The 20,711-nt window shown below is 40.2% G+C and overlaps 1 pseudogene; it reads left to right on the plus strand.

The window, feature by feature from the left end:
* The window catches only part of LOC135705600 (uncharacterized), a 46,664-nt pseudogene extending 45,957 nt beyond the window's left edge, over positions 1-707 (plus strand).
* The last annotated feature ends 20,004 nt before the right edge of the window (positions 708-20,711 follow it).

Raw genomic sequence — 20,711 nt, forward strand, 5'->3', positions numbered from 1 at the left:
ATTGATTTGTGTCAGACCCTGGAAGCAGAAAGCATCGTACAATGCCTGGGATACCAGAAACATGATGCGAGTAGTGTTCATATCACCGGATACGAAACCCAAAGCTCCCATCCGGGCCTGGTTCCACACAAACTTGAACTGATCTTGTGTGCCTCGATATCGGAATGGATGCTACGATGTTCATGTAAAGCTGGTACGGCCAAATGCAAGCACATTATAGATTGCCTTCTATCTATTGAAAAATAAGTATGAGATTATGATATGCCCTAAATAAAATCCGTACATTAATTTAACGTCTTATTTAGATACAAGCGGCTTGAGTATTTATCTTGCATTAATGTGACCCAAGCGTGGGGTATGTCGAAGGCTGAAAAATCCGTCTCTTGGGGAGCAAAACGAGTACGAGATATGTGCTGTGTTCCAACTCCTAAACAGTTTCTGAACGAAAACAAAGCCGAGGAAGGCAGAATAATCACACAATCATTCGATCGTATCCTTGCTGGTGAGTTTGTTGCTATTTTAAGTTCATTTTATAGAATTGCATTTAACATAATTAATATCTTATAGTTTCTAAAAATTCAGCTGCATACAAGCACATCCACGGACGGCACCTGAATGAACCGAAGTCATACTCTAACAGAGCATTGCAATCAGCAATTACCGCAGACATTTCAGATGTGTTTTGCTCGAAGGAAGACATTTCGTAGCACCAACAGTACTACGAAAACCACATATCAGTGGATAAACATCAGTCTGTAGACATGGCTCTTTTAACTAAAGAACAAGAAACAAATGATTGGATTATGCATAGATCTACGAGGATAACTGCTAGCTCCTGCTACAAACTGTTCACATATCTGAACAACAAGAAGCCAGATTGGGATAAGAAAATTCACGGCTACTGGCATTCAAAACCACTGCAAGTTCGAGCGGTTGAGTATGGAAAAAATGTTGAATGTCTAATGTGGGCTAATCATCCATCCTGAAAATGATTGCTGGGTTGCTGGGTCACCAGATGGGATTGAACCACTTTCAGGAATACTCTTGGAGATAAAATGTCCTGTTGGCAGTGAAGCAAGTCTTGCAGAAGTTCTTGAATCTCAGAATGTAAAGAGATTTACGAAATTCAATGACGCTACCAACAAATTAGAACTGAATCATGATCATTCGTACCATTGCCAGGTCCAGATAAACATATGGATATTGAACTGCATGGTTTGCGATTTTATTATTTATTCTTTAAAAGATAATGATTTTGCCACAATTGAAGTATCTTACAATGCCGATTTCGTTGAAGAAATCGTCAGTAGGAAACCATTGTATTTTGATAAAATGTTACCAAGACTAATCACATAATACTCAGAACTGTTTGTTATGTAGATTAAAGTATTTGAGAGAAATACAATCAGAGGGATAAAATATTGTGTGTGCTGTTTTTCTTTGTTGAATTTTATAATCGTTTAAAGAGTTTTTTTTGAGTAATGGAGGAAGAAATTTGATTTCTTTAAATTTTCAGCTTAGTAATTAAAACAAAAAATATTCGTTGCGTTTTCTTTATTTGCTAATTTTATTCATTTTTTTTCAGGAATGTAGACAAAAGCAAAAACTTCAATGAATCAATAAAAAAAAAAACAACAAATTAAAACTTATCATCAGCTAGAATGGGTGGAGTAAGGTTAACAATTGCGCAAATCGTAGTTGTAACAAAGATGAATACTAAGATGAAACTGTCGGAAGAAAAACTTTCTATTGTAGTGTCTTTTTTCACGGTCCCTTTAATCCAATGAGAACCCCCCGTATTCAAGGTAATTTTGTGGTTTTGCTGCCCCCTCGGAAGAGATGAAATTTTGCGCTCATTTTTATCAAAACAATCTCACCAAAATAAGAGATGTCCCACTTTTTTAATTACTCGATTAACAACTAATCGATTATTTTTTGTTCGCTGTGCTGCCATTTTTCCACCAATGAGAGTGCAGCACATGTTTGAAACGATCGGTGATGTTCCTGTTGAGATGTTATTGCTTATATCGGCATGATCTAAACGATTATAAATAGTTTACTTTTCGGTTCGTTAATCAATTAAACGATTATTCGAATGAAAATTGGACATCACTAGATGAATGTGAAACGTCATTTCAAACATAAGGCCGTTCATAAATAATGATACAATTTGAAAGGAACCGGGGCTAATCACAAATTACGTCTCCATGGTAACTGAAATAAATACGAGTGTTCACCGGTTGGTTGTAATGTCATCAATATGACCAAGGGTAGACGGACTGATGCAATGGCATAAAATTTTAAATATTTTCACCCTTTGAATGACCCTCTCGACGTGTATCCTGGCTCTGGCTGTGGCTTCATTCCTGCTAGCTTCGGAAGCTGTCAATCGTTCATTTCTCATAAAAGGAGGAATATGAAGTTTAATATGGTGGGAGAGACACTCATTTTGAATTGAGACTGCTTTATCTACCATAATTTTGTCCCGGTGTGCTTCTAAACGATTGATAAGTTCTTCTCGTTTAAATATAAACTTATCCGAAGATTTTCCAGTGGATCCATTACTTATGAATGATATCAAACCTACGGGAGTAACTCCGATTAAAAATTTGACTGTACGTCGCCCTTTGTAGTTTGAGTAACATGAAATTCGGCAGTTGAGGCATTTTGGTGTGGCTACTGGAATTTCGGTACAGTCGAGTACAATCGTTACATTTGGAAACTGCTCACGGAAGCATAAAGGGATATTTTTGGAAATCTACTCTTTGGTTGGCCAATACAGGAACGGCGATAAGACTCGACGCAGTATTTGAATGGTATAACCAAAGTAACTGGAAACTGTCACTCCATATGTAGTAGACGTCGACACCGTCCGGCTCCTCGAGTTAGTGAAGCCTCGTGTTACCGGCATTCTCTGGCTAAGCGAACAATCAAACTGGACTGAACTCATGGACGTATTTATGGAAACTGATATGTATTTTTTAATGTGTGCACAAATTTATACATACTATCTTACAACTAATAAACCCGAGAGAGACTCCACAGTTTCGTTACTGTTAGCCGGCTTCGTATACATGACGATCAAAAACGATGACGATGGGTGCTCGATGATGGTGGGTGCCCAATGACGGTGGGTGCCCGATGATTGCGGGTTCGTCACTTATCGAAACGATCAGATTGCTGTGTACGGTCGAAGTAGGGTAGGTTGGCTTCTTACTGCCGTCGATTCGAAGAACATTAAACACCAAACAACGTGCCTAGTGTTTCGAAATTGAGATTCTGCTTCAGTTTGGTAAGCGTCGGGATCACACGATCGGTTGTGTGCATTTTGAAGTGCTTTGCATACAACACCAACTCCAATTTTTTGCATGCCAGGCAAATTTCCTCTAATACGATTAAAGTTTGAATCCCAGTCCAAATGTTAACCTCTTTGTCTGATACTAACAAATCTGATAATATGAAGCTTCCAGACTTAACTCTGCTACTTGTTTCACCGATGTTCAAAATTATCGTAGAATTATGATGATACAAGGTATCCATGGTATTACTTGTGACCGGTACGATCGATGAATGATGACGCTCGACATCTTATGATTAGGCCCTGCACGTTCGACGTCATTTTTCCTATGCTGAACGGATCATTGGTACACGGTATGATCATCCGGTGAAGTTCCTTTATCGGGTATTGAACGTTCGACGTCCTTTGCTTGTACAAATGGCCGGTTTGTGGTATGGTGAAGTTCTGTAGACACATTTTGTTGAGGATTGTCAATGGTTGGCATGCCAGTATGTTTGCAGCAATTTTCATCAGAACCCGATGAGTCTCTGTCGATTTCTTCAGTAGGATTTATCTGAACATCGAGAATTCTGAGCGAAGGATTTGCGTTCCGTTTCAAACGTGATCCTCCTAAAACAATAAAACAACAGTTAGCACTATTGACCAAACCACAAAGAATTCAAATGAAATGATTGTCTACAGTTTCACTATTATAAAGGCGAACAATTTAGTGGCAGTGGAAAAAAAAAGTACCAAAAGGTATCAAACTTTTCCTCAATACATTGCTCGCCAAATAATCTTACAACTCCCTCCTCTTCCTTTAGAGTGGGACATAGTTAATTTATTACCCCTACCACAAAACTACAGTATCAAGCAGTATATTTCAAAGATAATGTTGAATAAATTAATAGACGGATTTCACGCCAACTCGTCTTCGGAGTTGGCAGCACCCTCTCAGAACCTTATGAAACTTTGTGGGTGTGGAGACTTAGCAATTTTAAGCAACTTTGAGTACTTATTTTTTTCAAAATTTATCTCGCCTAACATTTGATAAGGGTCAAAGTTTTTTGTCGATTTTTTTTTCAAATCGATATAGCTTAAAAATGACAAGCCCTACAAAATAGTGATGTATGGCGAACTTTTAGCAAATAATCTTAAATTTTATAAAAAAATTTAAATAAATTAAAAAACTGGTTTCTACACTCTAAAAAAATATATTTAAAAATTAAAAGTCATTTTCCCAAAAATGGTACCCCTCAGATTTGCTTGATATTTTTTCTCATGAAAGGCAATATAATTACCTAACTTTTCTTGATACATCGCAAAGTGGGCGCTTTTAAGGAAAAAAAGTTGTTCGAACAACAACTTTTTCATGTTAATTTTTTTTTAGCGTGTTTCACTCAAAGTCGAATAGTAATACGCGCACAACCTTATTAAAATTCGATTAAACTTTATGGGTATACTTTTCGATAATCTGGGCGAAATCTAGCCTAACATTTGAAAAGGGTACAGAGAAGTTACCTGCAAATCGTCCAATAAGAGTTCAGAACAAAACGTTCTAATTAGGAACAGCCATCTCAGCATGGTTTGCACTTTCCTGTGATGGATTGTATTATAATATATGCATACACTCTATCCAACTTCTATAAAACCACCCTCAAATTGTTCCAAATCAACAGGTAAACTAAGTAAAAATCACTTAGTATGTTTTATTCATGAAAAGATTTCAATTCATGTATTTGTGATTAATTTAATTAGAAAAATAATCATTAATTTATTTTTATGTATTAGGTGTGTCCATTAGTAAGCAATATGCATATATATGTTTATACCTCATCTCTCAAGTGAATACATATAATAGCGCAGGTAACTTAACGATTATTTAAGGCATGCCTAAAATAATCGTTAAGTTACCTGCTATATAGCAGTTATATAACAACGCAGGTAGTCACATGAGAGATATAAGGTATACACTTAAAGCACCGCAGTCTGTTTCTACCGACATAATCTAATATTTAAGTTTGGTGATATCACAACAATGCTCATAGTTGCTGTAGTGCATAGTTGTTGAAAGTGTAGTGCTGCATAGTTGTTGAAACGAAAAAGTGTTTATATATACAACAATGGAAAAATCTGCTGAATTGATTATTAAAAGGGTGCAATGTAGTGCCAACATAAACAATCCCAATTGCAGCCGCAATAATTTACGTAATTTATCATCAAGTCTCATAGAGAAAATACATTCATGGGGCTTTGATCATCAATTGGATGTAACAATGCGTATTTGTGAATCGTGTCGTGGAATTTTAGTGCACAATAGGACACCTCTCCCGAAAAAGAGGCGATCGGATGGAAAAGAATCAAGCCATGCTCGGAAGTTTGAAGAGCCGCAACCATCAACAAGATTTTGGATTTAATGATACTGAAAAACAAATTGTTTTAAATTTCTTTGACAGTGATGATATTAGTAGGCCTATGCCAGGAAGTAATGATTATGTTTCTGAATATCGAAATGGATATAAAGAGCATGTTCAGAAACGTTTATTGATGATGTCTCTTAAAGAGGCTTTTATGATTTTTGAAGAGAAATACAAAATTGTTAAAATCGGATTTACTTCGTTCACTCAGCTCCGACCAAAGCATTGCATACTGTTGGATAGTACAGGTACACATAATGTATGTGTCTGTACTATACATGAAAATGTTAAATTGATTATTAATAGTGTAAAATTTGATTCATATAAAGAAATTGCAGACAAAATACTTTGCAGTAGTCCTATTAGAACCATAGATTGTTTTTATCGTACATGTGAAGAATGCATTTCCACAGATAGTATCGTGAGGGAACTTACATCAGTATTAGAAGCAGATGATATGGAAGAAGTTTTATTTCAACAGTGGTTGACTACCGACCGTTGTAATTTGGAAACTATTATTAAACCTGCAGATGAGTTTGTTCAATATTTGACGGAAAAAGTTGAAAAGCTCATAACCCATGATTTTATTCATAAAGAGCAATCATCTTACCTAAGTAATAAAAAAAATTCTCTTCAAAACGGTGAAATTTTAGTGATTTGCGACTTTTCTGAAAATTATTCATTTATTATTCAAAACTCAGCACAGGGGTATCATTGGAACAATAATCAAGCTACGATACATCCTTTCGAAATTTACTACATAAAAGAAAACAAGTTGGAAAATTTAAGCTTTATTATTATTTCAGAAGTATTGACCCATGATACAATAGCAGTTCAATTATTTATATCAAAATTGTTAGATTTCATTAAACAATCTATTAGTTTCACAAAAATTACTTTCATGTCAGATGGAGCAGCGGCTCATTACAAAAATAAAAAGAATTTTGCCAGTTTGTGCAACTTCAAGTCCAAGTATGGATTGGAAGCAGAATGGCACTTCTTCGCAACGTCTCATGGGAAAGGCCCATGTGACGCAATTGGAGGAACTCTCAAACGAATGGCAAAGAGAGCAAGCCTTGCTCGAGATTATGGAAACACAATCACAACTCCACAAGAACTGTATGACTGGGCAGTTAAACAAACAGATACAAGCATAACAAAATTGAACTTCTGCTTCATATCAAATGATCAATACACAAAGATGTCCGATGAACTCAAGGAGCTGTTCAGTCATGTAAAAACTATACCTGGTACACAAAAATTTCATTGTTTTGTACCTATTTCTCAAAACATAATTTCTACTAAGCGATTTTCAAATTCAAAGGAAACTCCGAAAAATTTCACTCTGTTTCCGATAGACTAATAATCAATGAAAAACTCAAATTATGTATGGAGAATTATAGGAAAATAAATTATGCACTAAACAAAAACACTAGAGTTTTCATTTATTAAAACACCATTCGAAATGCAGGAAAATCCTCTGTATTAGGCCCTTTCAAATGTTAGGCTAGATTTTTGTTTTAAGCACGCCCAGATTATCAAAAGGTCAAAATCTTTATGCTCATTAAGTTTCAACGGATTTTAATAAGGTTGTGCGCGTATTACTATTCGACTTTGAGTGAAACACGCTAAAAAAAAATTAACATGAAAAAGTTGTTGTTCGAACAACTTTTTTTCCTTAAAAGCGCCCACTTTGCGATGTATGAAGAAAAGTTAGGTAATTATATTGCCTTTCATGAGAAAAAATATCAAGCAAATCTGAGGGGTACCATTTTTGGGAAAATGACTTTTAATTTTTAAATATATTTTTTTAGAGTGTAGAAACCAGTTTTTTAATTTATTTAAATTTTTTTATAAAATTTAAGATTATTTGCTAAAAGTTCGCCATACATCACTTTTTTATAGGGCTTGTCATTTTTAAGCTATATCGATTTGAAAAAAAAATCGACAAAAAACTTTGACCCTTATCAAATGTTAGGCGAGATAAATTTTGAAAAAAATAAGTACGCAAAGTTGCTTAAAATTGCTAAGTCTCCACACCCACAAAGTTCCATAAGGTTCTGAGAGGGTGCTGCCAACCACTGGATGAGTTGGCGTGAAATCCGTCAATAGTGAAACAAGAATCCTCCGAATAGCGCGGTGAGTTGTGCCATCCACCCTCCACCATTTTTTGGCTGTCCTCATAGCAATTGAGCTGATTTTGAGTAGGTGACATGTTTATGGTTTACCACAACAACATACCAAAAATCAGCTCAATTGAAAAGAGGAAAGCCAAGAAATAGCAGTGGATGGACAGCACCACCCACCTGAGGAATTCCTTTAGTAGAAGACCAAAAAACATACCTGGAATATAATCAGTATTCTTGAAATGGAGGCTACACACTTTTGAATTAGCCGTAGGTAGTTTAGAGCACTTCAAAATGCGGATCCATTCTTGAAATCTGGTGTCACTATGTGCTGGAAAGCTGTGTAACTTTGTGTTTCCTTCAGTACGAGAACGGAATCCATTAACAAAGCATATCTGGTTACTCCTTGGTTTATCAGCATATAAACTATAGTTGTGATCCGCAAGATGATCCGGAATTTTAATCTTCAGCAGAACTCGTCGTGGTACACGAATTAACCGATGATTTTTTTAGACGGAACAGCGCTGGCCTTGAGGTATCTGGAAGTGACTAAAAGAAGTATGACAGGACAATGCAAAAAAGAGTAAAGAAAACAATATCAACTTACTTTTGACAAAATCCGTCCTACGGAAATGTTTCTTACACACTAAAAATCCACCTTTACCGGATTTTTCTTCAACTCCAAAAGCTATTTTCCACTTCCGCAGCAATTTCTTTTCGGACGGGCAGTTATGCAGATAACCTTTCCGTTTTTTTGTCTTGCATCCGTCGACACTACATACTTGTCCAGTATGCAACTTGGGGCTCTTCTTTGGGATCTTTAATGTGGGGATTGCATCCTTTTTCAATTTTATACGGGTATCTAATCACAGAGTTGAATTATTATTGTGCACTATGACAAAAAAAGGTTAAAACTTACTTTCAACAAAATCACTTTCGGAGAAATGCTGAGCACAAATTTTATCTATTCGCTTTTCGGGTAATTTGACAAATTTTGTCCATCGTTTGAAAACTTTATGCCCGGTCGATGGGACAAAAAAAATGAACACAACAACCTGAAACTCCCTGTCGATTTTCACAGGTTGGAACGATGCACTTTTGGCCTGGATTTTGCACTGGATTCATTTTAACGTTGACTGTTCAAGCATCGGAACTAAGCCCAGTTCTTCGTTTTTTCCCTTCTTAAAGTGATACAATTAAGAGGATTTAGAGTATTTTACTGGATTTTTTAGAATGCGAATAGAAGTGTAAACAAACCACTGTCAAGGATTTTTGATTCCCAACACTAAAGGCGTGCTAGCGGCGTGCGAGGGGCGTACCAATTTACTTCTAGTCAGCCTTTAATAAACATAAATTTTGAACATTGAACACAGTAATCCCACCATTAATCCAGTAATCCAGCGACGGCTGTTTGGCGGCTGTTCGTCAACCAATTACGCTGTTATTTTGTGTGTGATTAGAGCCAACCATAAACTAGTTATCTACACACAAAATCAGCTAAATTGGATGAAGGACAGCCGAGAAATAGTGGTGGGTGTTCGGTTCTACGCATCGCATAAATCGAGGGATTACTGTTATTGTCAAATTTTATCATCATTGTTTTCGAAGGATATTTGGACTTTGGACTATAGATTTGTTTCACTGAATTTTATTCGCTTACCCTAACTTATGCTTATTCTTATAGTTATGTCTCAGCTTGAATTTCAATCAAAACTTTTCCGCAACTATATTCGGAAAACCCCAATCCTCCAAACTGGCTCTCCGGGCCCCGATCAATTACAAACCATTAATCGTTTCCCGCACCAGAAGCTCATCGAACCATTCTTTCCGGGGGCCGAAGGCAGAACGTTGGACACATCCGTCCGAGTGGATATCGACGATGCTGCTGCTGTTGTTTTCTATTCACCACACCGGTTCCATTCTCGCGATCACGTTCGTCAGCGGCCGGTACACAATTTTTCTGCCCCTCGTACCCAGTTCGGCACTTACCGTGCTTATAGAGATTCATTGCACAGGGAAGCAGCGAGAACAACAAAACGAGCCACAAGGCACATAATGGGATTTCGATGCTATTAGACAAAATGACTTAAAAGGCTTTTCGGTGGTGCCCATTCTTTACCCGCCGTCCGCCTCGCGCCCCCGTAGCTTCCTTTTTTTCTAAGCGAAACGAGCGGGAAACCCAGGGGGGGGGGGGAGGGATGGCAGTCGGGGATTGATGGATCGATGGATGACTGTTTGCCGAAGCCAGAGAGTGCGAGCAACAGATGGCGTTTTTTTTTCGCTGCGTGGATATTCCCGAGAGGTCTCTGGACAGTAATGTAACGAGTCTTGAAGAGAGTTCACATACTCCCGCTCCTCCTTCTCGTCCCGTCGTCGTCGTCGTCGTCGTCACCGTCATCGTCGTTGTTGTGATCATAGTCGTCCAGGGGGGGAGGACGGGGGAAGGTAGGTACTTGCATCTATTGTCCAGTGGTGCTCAGGCTCATGAATTTGGGAAGCAGAGGAGGCACTTTTGTTGTTTCGGATCTCTCTGTTCCTCTTTTGGGGTGTACAACACACTTTGGGGTACCGGGGCAGAAGCGGCCGAAATGAAGAAAAAAAAATAACAACAAGAGTAGACGAGTACTGAAGAAGTGTGGAGATGTTTGCATGTGCTCTTTTTTGGGACGTTCTCACGATCGATCACAGACGGCATCCGCGCTGCTGCCGTTGAGGATGGCCGATGGCTGGTGTTTGTAGACCGAGTTGAGATGAGAGATGTCTCTCTGGGGTCTACATCACATCACATCGCGCCACAACAGACTAGATGGATAGGACGGGACTCCCATGTGACGGACGAATGTTTTGTTTTCGCTGTGTTTTTCGGGCTATGGGAAGTCGGGTTCGTCGTTTGCACCGTGTGGTCAACTCTTTTTTTTTCATTCCTCCCTTGGGTGGGACGGTGGGACGCACCATGGCATTAGTGGACTTGGCACGACAGATGGCTCACGGATTTTTTTTTGTGAGTTTTGTTTCTGGAAGATGGAAGATATGTTGAGTGATTTTCAAGAGGGACAGCGGATTTTCCCACTGATCGGGCTGGGAGACTTGGTCGTTGAATGTCGAGCGTTTTCGGTTCTGGTTTTTGTCGGTTACAGATTGGGGTTACAGAAGAGTAAATTCTTCGACATCGGGGCGAACTATGAGTTTAAGGAAAGAGTTAACTAGGGTGGACTGAGAGCATACCCTAAAAATTGGTTAGAACACTATGCGGAAAATAACAAAGCATAAAAAGGAAGCAAATTGAATGTTTCGGCACAGCATAACAATTACTTAATCATTTTTTTCAATGCACTTTGCACCAGTCACCGATTATGAAACACATTTCTTCAGAAAAGATATTGTGAAAAATTTCCAATCACGAAATCGAAAAAAAACACCGTCTTGTTTCGAAATGCGATTGACGCGATCAACCGGCCGATCGAGGCGGTACTTACCGGTGCACACCAAAGCCACACAAAAAATCCCTCCGCCAAAAAGCACACCCAATAGAGGTCATTTTACCGTACCAAAAAAAATAGATGTACATCTCCGCGCCCCATGCAATCAACCATCTGTTCCGTCCCTCGCGGGTCCACACTCTCTGCACAATCGGCCACAAAGGTCCGTCCATGCCTCCATAGTGCACATTCCGCATGTTCTCTCGTGGACCGGGCTTTTTCATCCCACAATCACCGCCGCCCGCCCAGCAGCCACCCAACAAGAAGAGCCCCAGTGGAAACGGAGATAGATAGTCTCGAGACGAGCGCGAAATGGAGGAAAACATCTCCGCGATTCCGTTGGCAGCACTTCCTGTCCGGAAGGAAAATTACACCACTTTTGGCCTCCTCCTCCTCCTACGACTACCACAACTGCTCCTCCCGCTGACTCCCGTGGTTGCTTTATCGTTGATTTTGTGCACTATTGATTTGGTGGCCGAGTGCGCCCCCACAGAGCCATCCAGCGATAACGGCATAGCTCTTGTTTTTTTTCCCTCCGTCTTCTTCTTTTGTAATGGTCAAATGATGATCGCTCAAGACACCAGCACCAGCAGTAGCAGCAGCAGCAGCAGCAGAAGGCAGTCTGTCAGTCTGTGGCGGCAATTACAGAGCTCGTCAAATCGGTTCACCATCAATTTTGTACACACCGACAACATGCTGCCAGCAATTATCACATCATTTAAATCCATAAGCATTTTTTGTATTATTGATCGAGGGGCTGTGTCCATTTGGTGCACCCAAATTGGGGTTTCAGTTGTTGTGATCCAAAGTGGGGATCGAATTTTGAGAATATTTAGTTGCCATCAAGGTATATTTATTTATTTGTCAACGTCTCCAGTTGGGAGGAATTGGCTTTATAATCATTTTCTGTGGTCGTCATACAATTAGGTCTCCAAGTATTCTATACAAGTAGGCCTCTTAAGCAACTTCAAGTTTTATTAAGATTTTAAAGCATTCTATAATCTAATAAGTTTATGCAGGATGTTCGGTTCCAGAGTACAAATAATTTAAGGGGCGATAGAAGATCATATTTGAAGTAAAAAACTACAAGGGACAGCCCTATGGGGTCGTACGCAATGGTGACGTAGGACTACGTCGTCTTATATAATAAATGTTATTTGTTAACTGCAGCAGGAGCTTGTGTTTTGTGTAGGAATAGAAATTTGGGCGGGGTTCTCTCTTTAGTATGACTATGATTGCCCTGAAAAGAACCTTTTGATATGAATTTTAGTTGGGGCATGTTCAGAAACTTAACTCTTTCGGAAAACGTTGGTGGCCCTGAAAAGGACCGATGGTACTACAGGCTCAAAGCCTTTGGAAGATGATGATGATGTGTAGGCAGCTGGATCAGCACATCGGACCGGACAATCCCATATTCTTCGGTTCAATGATTGGACACTCGCAAGAGTCTCGGCCCGTCAGCTGCTGGACAGGGGTTGTCCCGGTGATGTGAAAGGCGCAGCGAAGGATACCTAAATTTCAGAAGAATCTCGGCCCGGTTGCTTCAGGATTAGAAGCTTGGTCGCTACCGTTTTGCTGGTTCCTTTTGCTGATCGATGGTTCTACTTCAACACAGGGGTAGTTGCTTTGTTGGTTATGTGACTAGATGAGTGAAAATAAAAAAAAAAAACATCAGAGATTTTCGAAAATGTCATTAAGGTTTAGTGTTTACCTATGGTTACTTGATGATTAAATAAAAATAAGAATCTGTCATGATTACCTGAGTTTTGTCAAAAAAAAAAAACCTAAATATTTATGCTGTATGCAGCAAAGAATAGGCAGTCCTGCAGTTTTGTTTCAACTATATGATATGATCACCATAAATACTTCTTTTTACGGCTACTGCTGGACACGGGTTGACCCGGTGGTTGGAAAGGCAGTGAACTTCGGTACGAGAAATGGGCACTCAGAGAGTCGGCCCAGTTGCTTCAGGATTAGAAACTTGGTTGCTACCATTTTGCTGGTTCCAGGAATTTCATTCATGCCAAGTTTAGTAGAAAACCTAAACCATCTCTTTTGAAATGCGTTATTGGCCCTGAAAAGAGCCGTTTCAGATATGGAAAATGAACGAAGCTTAACCTCCGAAACCATACAGGATGCGTCCCTGACTACGTATATTACGGAAACGGTATTCCGCTTGGCGTCTTCAGAGTAGGTAACAGCGTCACGAATGACGTTTTCCAGCAACACCTTCCTCGTAAATCAGACTGCAGATACGCATTATCACGACGAGCCTGACGACGGTCTTGGAAATACCCTGTAAGTTATCATGCAACACCTTACGATGACGCTTGGCTCCTCCTTCGCTGAGTCCTTTGCCTCCCTTGCTACGTCCAGGCAATGTTTATGCTGCTTAAGCTGCCTTCGGGTACGGTTGACAGGAAAGGGATGCGAAAAAAATTCCATATAACTCTAGAGAGCGAGCTCAATACATACTGACCTGCATGACGGTCTAACAAATAATGATGCTTATTTTGACTTTACTTTTTTGACTTTAAATGATCTATATTTCTTGAATTTGTGTGGTTCACATGTATTACTTATCAAGTGACACAGACGCGTCTTTTCAACTTTAGTTCCTTTGAAATTTCAATTATTATTAATTACAGTTCCTAGTCCTATCAGGCCTGTTTTAGAGAATGACCACCTTGGTGGGATTGGTTTGTTTGAAAATTTGAAAAAGGAGACTACTTATAACTACTATTTACAGCTACAACTAACCTACAACTACTATGTACACCTAACCTACTATATACAAAATGCTTATCAAAGCATGTTCTGATAAGTTACATTTTTGTGCAAATTTAGTCTTAATTTCGTTAATTTTGGAATCTATTTTGGCAATGCCTGCCTCTTCATGTAAATTTGTTATTCTAGTGTCGAAAGGACGATCAAGAACCATCCTCAGCACTCTATTCTGAGCGACCTGGATTTTGTTCCTGTGAGTCTGTGCACATGATTTCCACACCGGAGCTGCGTAGAGGATCGCAGGTGCTATGATTTGTTTGTAGACGGCCAGTTTGTTCACCCTTGAGAGGCGGGATCTGCGGCAAATCAGCGGAAACAGACACCTAACCAAGGTAGAACACTTGACTACAGTTTTCTCTACATGCGAACGGAAGAGGAGCTTTTCATCGAACAACATCCCGAGATAACTTCGGTAGACCACTCAACCCTTGTGCCATCCATGATTACAGTACAAGATGGAGCCGGTTTCAGTTTGGGCGATTGCCGATGGAGGAACATGATCGCTTGTGTTTTGGAGGGATTGATTTTAATTTTCCACGTGGTGGCATAATCAGCAAAGGCGTTAAGGCATCGTTGAAGTTTGTTCGTTATTTCGCGAGGCATCCTTCCTTTGACGGCTATTGCGGTATCATCTGCGAACAGGAAAAACACGCAACCGTCTCCAAGGGGAGGAATTTCGGAAGTGTAAATGCTGTAAAGCAAGGGGCCCAGCAGACTGCCTTGCGGCACTCCTGCTGGGATGGAAAACGTGTCGGAAAGACAACCATTCAACGATACCTTAAACGACCTTTGCTGGAGGTAGTTACGGGTGATTTTAACCAGATGTAAAGGAAAGTTGAAGTTACAAAGCTTGTACACAAGTCCATCATGCCAAACATTGTCAAACGCTTTCTCAACGTCTAACAAGGCCATGGCTGTGGACTTGGATACAGCTTTGTTACTTCGGATGTTATTCATCACCCGTACTAGCTGATGCTTGGTGGAGTGCCCCTTTCTGAATCCAAACTGTTCCGGAAGGAGAATGTTGTTTTCCTCGACAAACTTGAGCAAACGATTGAGAATGAGTTTCTCGAACAATTTGCTCAGCGCTGAAAGGAGGCTGATTGTTCTGTAGCTTGAAGGCAATGTTGGATCCTTACCGGGCTTGCGGATTGGTATGATTTTTGCTACTTTCCAGATACTTGGAAAGTAGTGCAGTTCCAAGCATCTGTTGAAGATAGCGGTTAGAAGAGACTGCACTTTCATGCTAAGTCTCTTCAAGATCAAGTTGAATATACCGTCAAACCCGGGAGCCTTCATGTTCTTGGTGCATTTCAGCGCTGAGCAAATTTGTTGTACTGTAATCAAATCCGTCGGTGGCACGACACAAGGGGAGGCATCAAGGTTTTGTACGCATTGCGCAACCTGATCTTCGAGCGGACTTTGGATATTCGAACCAAGCAAATGCGATGAAGCGACATGCTTGCCGATCGCATTTGCTTTCTCCTGTGGGGTAATTAAAAGCCGATCGTCATCATTTTCGACTTTGAGAGGTGGAACGGGTTTGGGATGATTTTTCAGGACCTTGGCTACCTTCCAGAATGGTTTGGAGCGGTCGTCCAGATTCTGGACAACACGCCCGAAACTTTCATTTCTGAGTGAGTCTATTCTGGAAGCAATCTGCCTGTTCAGATCGGCCATTTCACATTTTTTGCTCAGATCTCCAGTCCTCTGAAACTGGCGTCTACGAACATTTCTCAACCGAATAAGTAATTGGGTGTGGGAATCAATAGCAACAAACTTACCCCTCACAGGAACTCGTCGGACGCACGCCTCGTCAGCCACGGTTGAAGGTCGGTCCATGAAGAGGTGGAAAGTCCTCCTTCCTGAATGCCGGGGCCTTATCCTTCCTTCGATTGTTGGTGGACGCTTGATTTCGGATGCGCTTGAAGTCCTCGCGTTTAGGGCATTGCTTATTGGATTCTTGGTGAGCACCACCACAGTTGGCGCATTTGGACGCTACAGCTTCATCCGCAGCACATTCGGAGGTGGCATGGTCTTGAGCGCAATTTCCGCAGCGTGGCTTAATGTTGCAGTTGCTGGTACCGTGTCCGAAGTTCAGACACCACTGGCGCTGAGTCACATCGCGATGGCCGCCACGGTATGGCTCCCAGCGAACGATGATGGAATTGATGGACTGGATGGCTTTCAGTGCGTTAAGCGTCACCGTTCCCTTCTGGAAGTGTACCAGGAAAAGGCTATCCGGATACGCCTTCACATTCTCGTCTCTTCTTGTCATTCGATACACGGCACTTGGGGCCAGCTTGTACCGGTCCCTGATTTCATGTTCGATAAACTTCGGGTCGAAATTTGGTAGGCCCCTGATGACGACCTTCAACGGTTTTTCACCGGAGATATCGTGGGTGAAGAATTCCACCTTGGAAGTCCTCAGGTGGGCGATGACCAAGTCATACTCCGCTTTGGTACGGAGCACCACCTTGGTGCCGACTCTGCCCAATTTGAATTCGGCTTTGACGCCCAGCGACGCCAGATCCGCGATGAGCACGTTGAGATGGGCATTTTTCACTACCAGCGGAGGTAGCTTCACTCTTGCCGCGCTCATGTCGGCAGCATTTTCTTTATCGGCAACGTCACCGAAAACTCCGTTCGTCGCAGAGGCATCGTCTCGACCAATCGTGCCATCGAACTGGCCTCGATTCTTCTTCCTCTTCTTGCTGCGTTTTTCCAACACAGCTGGCTGGATATTCCCATCCATGGGGAGAACAGCAAACCTGTTCGAGGTAGGTACACCGAAGCTTCCTTCACCGGGGTTCTAGACCTTCGCCGGGCTTCGCGACCGATGCTTCCCCACTACGGGGCACACACACACGCACGACAAACCGCGAAAGAGAGTGCGAACACTATCGCCACGAACTTTTCAAACAACTCGAGAGAGCGAGCTAACACCGAACTGAACTGCTCTTGATCGTCGAGAGAATGTTATATCTCTAGAACCTATGATGCATGATATATGCATTTAGGTTAACATCCGACGTCCCTCCTTTTTTTACGTATTTTGCAGAAAAAATACATCCGAAGTCCCTCCTTTTTTACATATTCTGCACAAAACATACTTTCTAAGCCCCGCAACTGACAGGATTTCCCGCCATTTTATTATGAATGAGGGCGGGGCAGAACGTTTCTTTTGTGCAGAATATGGAAAAAAGGATGGACTTTGGATGTTAATATAATTTCATGTATAGAGGTACCAGATATGTTTTACAGTCAGTTGTGTGTAATTCACCAACATAATATCATCGAATATGTCTTTCAAGCAATTTTTTTTTCTCAAATTTGAAAGTTTTAGTGCGGGAAGATATTAAGGGAAAACTTCTGTTTTTATTAATAATTGTGGTTTGTTTAAAATTTATTTCCCGTCTTGTCTTTTTCGGGTTATGTTAAGGGGGGAGGGGGAGAGGTATTTAAGGGGAAGGGGGTTTTACATGCACGTTTTTTGAAGTCTCATTCCTCATTGTGGTGGACACGCCGTGATCCACCTTTAGTCGCTGACTGAGCAGAGGCAGAAGAGCAGCGCAGATTTATATCTTTTCAGGTTGAAGCAGAATGATGTGCAACCAAGTGGTATTCGTTTATGATGACTGAGTTTGGAAAAAAAAGGCTTATTTCATGAAAACAATGATAAAATTATCATTTGTACATTTTTAAAAGTTTGATTAAAAAAAAAATGGAAAAATGTTTATTTCAGGTTCGTAATGTAATATCCTATCGATTGGTGTATTTGGATTTTAATTTCATCTATAAATGTCAAAGTTACAAGCGTTCAAAACCTAACACTCCTTCACCACATATATTTTTTTTATTTGCACCCCAATATAGTCGACAGAGACGTAGTTCTACGTCAAAATCAGATATCAATATCAGAAAAATTAAAAATAAATATATATATATATATATAAAATTCTATCACTGTGATATAGTATGGCAAAATTTAGTGGTGTTTTACATTCACAATGGTCAACTTTTATTTTTACTGGCTTGAACGAAAAAAAATCTGGGGGATTATTTTCAACGCAGGAGTCTACTGTGTGGCAAATGCGCAATAAATCAAGCGGACATTTGAATAAGCATTATAATATTTGAACCTACATGCACTGAACTATGGTAAAATTATCAAAGGAATCGAATGACGATGACTTCTGTCGAACACCATTTTAACTAATATTCCCCTCAAACATGAACAACAATTTTATAATAGTTTTAAAGATTGGCGTCATCAAAATAACACTAACTTGTTTTGTAGCTATGTAAAAATGCCCGGAGAATGATGTGATTACCCGATATCTTATCCCAATATTATCTTATCGGAAAATATCAAAACATTTTGTCTACTCTATCTCTTCGTAACACAACCTAAAAAGATGTGTTTGCTCTACAAAAAAAGGTAATACAATCGTTAGAAGATTTCCTCAATAATAAAACACAGATATATATATAAAATCGTACATCGAGTACCATAGTTCGCTTTACTCCGCATCATCGTCATCAGCATTGCTTCCATCAGAAGCTTTATTGCCGTCGGCACTATCAACGGTCACTTTAGTATCGATATAATAAAATGCCAGCTGCTTAGAGAAATCCTCCTCGGCAGATCGATTTCTGGTTGAGCATTTGGAATGTGCTTCCAGATATGACATCTTCGGATCCGACCATGCCAAAGACAGCCAGAATGTTGTCTTCCGGCGAAGTTTTTCGAGCAAGAAATGGTCGCGCATGCTTATACCTCTTATGGCACCTTTCTCCAGACTGCTCATTTATAAAACTCAAAGGGTATGGCTATTGAAAAGAAAATAATCTTGTTAAGTATTATGAAATCATTCCAAAAAAATCGCCTTATAGGGCCCCAGGTTGTAGAGATATCTTTTAATAATGAAGGTTTACCAGTTTGTTGATAAGATCCGGCAGATGTTTGTACTTGTGTACGGATGGAGGCAGTCGTTTCAAGAAATCAAATTATGTCATGATTAGCTCCTCCATTTTGTTGTACAGCTTCTTTACTTTTTCGGCATCGAGCTGCTTTGAAGAAACCGCTAAGCTGCTAATTAGTCGCACATGATTGGCCAGTTCTTCCGAGATACCGAGTATTTCGGAGAAGTATACTGGATCCGCTAGAAGACGTCGCGCCATGTTGCCGTTGTTGCTACTACCGCTGCCACCAATTTTTGATCGATTGACGCTCAACTTAAATGCGTCTCAAGTTGGTCTGCAATTTCCTGAGTTGTTTGCTTAAAAATAGGATGAGCCAGAAACTGCTATTGGTTTTCTTTTGGGCTGAAACCCGAATCATCCACTCAACTGTATTAAGTCTGGCATGGAACAGAGATGGTCCAACACGAGAATCAGCAGACACGCAAAGAGGACAAGCATGGGTATTCCGGTTCATAGCTACAGGGTGAAATGGGGTTTTGCAGGAGTCACCATAAGACGGGGCACGAATCATTCGATTCCTTGGATAATTCTACGATAATTCAGTGCACATAGGTTATAAATTATAGTACCAATTTAAATTTCCACTTGATTTATAAAGATTTTTTTAATTTGAGGGGATATCGGGCAAAATAGACCATTTCCTGGAGTCTGACCAAGACGGGACCATCACCATTCCATTTTCTGGACATTTCAACACAAGTAATATTAATGATGCTAATCTATAAACCACATAATATATGAGTTTGTTCAAGTTTGAGGGGAATATAGGATGAAATGGGGTCTTACAGTGATCGTCACATGGTGAACTTCGCAGAATTCGATTCCTTGAATGATTGTACAATAGTTAAGTGCATAAAGTTTAATATTGTGTCCGTAAAATTCTGCTTTCCGAGTGTTTAATCTTGTTTTTATAGGCCAAGGGTAAATCGGGTAAAATGGACCACTTATTGACGTCTGATCAAAGTAAAACTAGCTCCATTCAACTCCCCAGCTCTTTTTACAAGGGTAAAGTTCACGGTGGCTCAATCTAAGTGCGCCAAGTTCAGTTTCTGTATGATAATTATATTTTTCTTCCATAATTAGGGGTAAATCGGGCAAAACGGACCATTTCCCGAAGTCAACCCTAAACTAAACGAGACCATCACCAATCGATTCTCCGATTTTTGTTCACATAAGATAGGCTATTTTTTAGGACTCCTACCGTGCGCCCTCTAATTAAGTGGGATTTTGGGTCGATTTTTTCCCACTGATGCATCGCTTGGTCCTATAAGTAATTTTTTCATTCCATATTTTCGTAGGATTGTTGTTTGTTATTTTTGTATGATGACAAATACGGTTCAAATAAACTTTGACGCTACTTTTAGAACAATCTACGTGGATGACCACGAATGGCAGCTAATAAGCATCGGGCTCAATTGCCACATAACACAGCTAAACGCATTCCACTTGACCTGGATATCGGTGCCGGTGGTGTAGTGGTAAGCGTGATTACCTCTCACTCCAGCAGGCCTGGGTTCAATCCCAGTCGGCGCCACTGGGATGTTCTGAGGTATAACATTTCTGATCACACCTTCCTTCGGAAGGGAAGTAAAGCCGTTGGTCCCCGGTTCATGAGTTGATGGGTCGATACACACTTAGA

The sequence above is a fragment of the Ochlerotatus camptorhynchus genome, unplaced genomic scaffold (genome assembly GCF_037179485.1).
Source record: "Ochlerotatus camptorhynchus isolate MF236.1 unplaced genomic scaffold, CSIRO-AGI_Acam_v1.1 ptg000270l, whole genome shotgun sequence".
NCBI classification, from domain to species: Eukaryota; Metazoa; Arthropoda; class Insecta; order Diptera; family Culicidae; genus Ochlerotatus; species Ochlerotatus camptorhynchus.